A 4666-nucleotide genomic window follows, 5' to 3' on the forward strand; every position below is an offset into this window, starting at 1 on the left:
CACTTAAAACCTATTGAGGGTATTTTAGTGTGGCAGCTGCTTTTATTTCTTCCAGGTTTTGTCAGATCTTGGCAAAGCAAAGGACTGTCAAATGAGAAAAGCCCTAAGTCTGTTCCTGTTCAGAGGCATTAATAAGCAGGAGGGACAGGGAATTGCTAAGTAAAAAGCAGACTTGAACTTTTCCTGCAGCCTGTTCTCAGGTGAGAATATAGAAATAGGTTGTTTAGGGTGGCTTGTCCTTGCAGTTAATAGTGGGTTTGAAGGATAAAAATCCAGTGATCTACGCTTTATACCTGTAGCTCCTATTATGGCATGTCTGTGTTGAAAAGTTCTCCAGGGAATGGTACAGTGATAATTATCTAGTAACATTACTAGAGTTTTTCCTCAGCAGTCTCTCTCCAGGGTAGGATGCTGGTGCTTGAAAATTCTTTTTTGTTGCTGTTGAAACTAAACAGGGTCTTGAAGGGTCTTTTAGTGACAAGCAAAATAAATATTACAGACACCTGATTGCTCCTCACTGTTCTCATATTCTGTGTTTTCAAGAATGGTTGTAATTGCTCAGATGAGTCTGTCAAGAAATGATAGATATGATGTAGGGAGTACCTCCTGTGCAAAGCTGATTTTGCAGGATGTGAGAGATTGCTTCTGAGGTCACTATATTTTATGGGAAAATTCCTTATTTCTAGAGTAAATTTGTTCTTCCACAAGTGTAAATTCAGTGCAATAGAAAAATCTTCAAGTACTCGCCTAGGAGTCACTGACAGCTTCTCTAGGAATTAAAGAGAAACATACTGAAAGTCCTGAGCTGCTACTTTCATTTCCTTTTCCTTTTACCATAGCCCCCAGGCTTCCAGGATTTTAGGTTAAGTCCTGTTAAATAATTCCTTAGAAAACACCTACAGAATTCCCTAGAAGTCATCAAACAGCATAACAGTTTGGGCAGGTATGGAAAAATAAGGTGATATTTTCAGCTTAGCTGAAAACTGCTGGCTATCCCAGCTAAGAAAGTCACAGGCAGAATGGATTGGTGGTGTCTGTCATCAGTGCACTGTTCTAATAGAGAAATCCTGTATTTTGTTGTTAGTGTTGTTTGCTTTATATGACAAAGGATTAAGTTTGTATAAGCAGAACTAATCCAGCCTGGTAGACAAGGAGCATCCAAGTGTTTGCTGTGCAGGAGGTTCTGAAGTGCTGGGTCACTCCTTTCAGTGCCAGGCGAGAGAGGGGCAGGGAGTGCTGAGCAGCCAGGCTGTTGTTCTTCAAACAAGCAGGGGCCTGCTGACTTTGATGCATCTTTCAGTGCTCTCTGATCCTGTGCAACTTCATAAGATTTTTAGAAACTACCTTTAGTCTGACCAGGAGGCCTTTCATCTCCTGGGTGCTGGTTTCATTTACAGCATTTCAGTTGCCTCCATTGTGTAGCCAGGGGAGTTTGCAAACAGCCCCAGTGCCACCTACAGCACTGAGCAGTTTTCCAGGAGGATGTGATTATTGCTCCTTGCTTTGTTTGCCCCATGGGCTTCACCAGTTTGCTCCCGAGAGCTTTAAACCAAACCCTGCCCTTTGCAGCATGTGAGGGCAGCCTGCAGGGATCTCCCTGTGCCATCTCCCCTCTGGTGGCTGGCAGGGGAGGGGTTAAGCCCTGTCCTCCTTTCTGCTGTGCTGGCTGGAGGCACTGCCATCCCATCTGGCCCAGGCTGGCCCCAGCTCTTCCCGGCGTCCTCTGGGGAAGGCACTACAATATCCAGGAATTGTAACAATCCTAAACAGATTGGGGGCCACATATGGATGGAAATGATTAGATTATAAGGAATCCAATCACATTTGCTGCCCTAGCTGTGTGTTTTTAAGCATTTGGGATCAGGCTTTTTGCTCAATTACAAATATTTTACATGCAGCATAGATAAAGTCATTATGTTTGTCTCTCCGTCTTGTCCCCAGGGGAATGGTATTGATTTTAATGTTGGATTGGAGGAATCTGATGAATAAAATCTGCCACTTTGGTCATAAATCATCATTCTGTTCATGGTAATCAGACTGCAGAGAAGGAACACGGAACATGATCATACTTAGGTCTATAGGAGGGGAAATGTACTCTCTTTTTTTCTGCCTTGTTTACTCCAGTTTGTGGGTTTTTTCTGTTCAGTCAAAAAGAGATTTAATGGCAGGCCTTAGCAATAAGAGTTAATTTCTGTGAAACAATTTTTTATTTAGCCATGTCCTCAGCTGCATGGAAGGCACCTTCACACCCATGTTGGCACCTCCAGGCCAGTCTGTTTCCTGTTCTTTGCTCTCATTCCTTGTGGTCCTCCATGGCTCCAGCTCCTGGGAATGCTGTGCTTGCCCCAGCTGCCCCTCAGCTTACCTGGCTCCTTTTCCTGCCTGGCTGTCACCTGCTCCTTTCTGAGCTTTGCATGGGGTTGGTAAATGCACACACCAAGGGGCAGAACACAGGTCCTCCCAAACTTGTAGGGGACCTTGCAAAACAATCAAGGCAGCTTTTTGTGCAAAGGGAAGTCTAAAAGTCACTAAACAGCAGAAGAACCCCAGGGAAATCCTCATAGTGGAAAAAGGGAGCTAGCTGGTCTGGTTCTGTTTGCTTGCCTTCCCACAGACCAAAAGTTTTGCCTGGGGTGAATTTTCCACTTAGAAAGTTTTATTTTAAGAATTGTCTTGCTAATTCCTATTCTGATGTCTTGGATAAGTCAAGTCCTCAAGCACCCCCTGAAGGAAGCAGCCTGCCAGGCTGTGGAAAGTGGGGAATGCTCTCCTAGGACAGCCTAAAAAGCTCAGAGAGCTTTATCTGGCCCCTGACGCTGGTCTGCACCAGAAATCTGAGCAGGAGGTTTCCTATGGCATGGTAACACACCTAAGATCAGTGATTAACAGCAGTGGTTGCAGCTAGCTAATGCTTCAGGGCCTCTGTGAAAGTCACACTGTTGATTTAAAAAAAAAAAAAAAAAAAAAAAAACCCCAAAAATTACTGCTTTAAATTTACAAGCTACTTTATAGACTCATTAATTTTTCATGGGGGAAGGATAAATGAGTGGCTGGGGAGGAGGTCAGAATATGCTATTTACACTTAATTTATAAATTATGAACTTGAAAGCTGACACTTTATGGTGCTTGTATCATTTCATAATGAAATGGAATGAATCTCTCTGCCTGTGCTGGATCTGGCATGACATGAACATTTATGCTTGTGGGCAGCTTCTGGCAGCAGTGACTGAGCACAGCTCAGCCCTTTGCTGGAAGAGGGATTCCCTTGGCGTTTTCCTGGTGTTCCCTCTTTGCTGTGGCAGGTGTTTGATGCCACATTGTGCAGATTGCAGGTTTTCCATCAGAGTCCCAGCTCAGCCTGGAGAGCAAAGGTGACTCTGTCTGACTCCAGAACCGGGTGGTTCCATCTCCACCCCATGGAAAGACCCCACTAAATCACCCCAGGAGGCCTCTGCAGCTGAAAGGGAAAATGAGGATGGCTCCAGTGGCACATCCTGAGCTGGGGTAAGAGAGATTGCCCTTTCTGTGCCCCTGCTGTATTCAAGTGACCCCCAGTCCCCATGGCCAAGGTCCCCTGACAGGAGGTGATGGCACTGCAAGGGCAGGACCTCAGAGGATGTGGGGAGCCCCCAAATGATGACCCTTCACATGATGCTTTCTGGGGCTGGGTTTGCACTGAAGCTGAGCTCTGTGTGTGCAGAGAAGCTCAGGGGAGACTCACTCAGTGCCCTCCCTTTGCTCACACAGCTACTCATGAGTCACACTGGGTCTGTTACAATACTGTCCCTGACATTGGGTCAGCTCTGCTGGTGTCCAGCTTTTCAGATTTGCTCCTAACAGTGACCTCATTTATCTTACCTCTTGGCCAGTGGCTGTTTTTTCTGAGACTCTTCAGCTTTCAGAGTGAAATTAAATCTTTGCCACCTTGCTAGTGCTCCCTGTGAGTGTACAGCTTCCCAGGGAGCTGCTTGGAGTAGGAGTCAGGAGTTGGATTTGGTTATTCTTGTGGGTGCTGTCCAATTCATGCTATCCTGGTGTTCTGTGGCTGCCTTAGCATAGAGTAGTGTGAGAAGCCTGTCTCAAAATTCATGTCCTGCACTGGCAGCCCCTTGGCTTCTTGCTCCCATGCCTAGTTTCCCCTTGGGGGTTCAGGAAATGTAATGCCCATCCATTGCATGAAGAAGTTTCTTCAAAGATTTGAAGAGGAGTTTATCTAAGAGGAGTGATGAGAAATCCTTGAGCTTTCCTTCTGTATCTGTGAATTTGATTCAGTGCCTTGTTCCTTCCCTACGTGGAACTGTTCTTGGCTTGGGTCAGACTTGATTCTAATTTGTTTGTCTAATATTAGAATGGATACCAAGAATAAGGTACCCAACATTGTGACATTGCCAGAGTGTTGGCATCTGTAAGCACATCTGGAATATGTGTCAGTTGACATTCAATTGTGTTTTCTTTGAGCAATGATGAGAGATTTCTTGTTGCTGGATTTCACCAGCCATAAAACAGCTTATCCATAAGTATGGCTCACCCTGGGCCATAGGAATCAAACCCATTTTTGACATTCCCTGCATCTTTCATGTGGAGGGCTGTTGCTGTTTAGGTGCTGTTTGTCCTCCAGACTGTTGGGATTTTATTTTTGTGTTACAGCTCAGGTTGAGAGAGGATT

The sequence above is a fragment of the Zonotrichia albicollis genome, chromosome 7 (genome assembly GCF_047830755.1).
Source record: "Zonotrichia albicollis isolate bZonAlb1 chromosome 7, bZonAlb1.hap1, whole genome shotgun sequence".
NCBI classification, from domain to species: domain Eukaryota; kingdom Metazoa; phylum Chordata; class Aves; order Passeriformes; family Passerellidae; genus Zonotrichia; species Zonotrichia albicollis.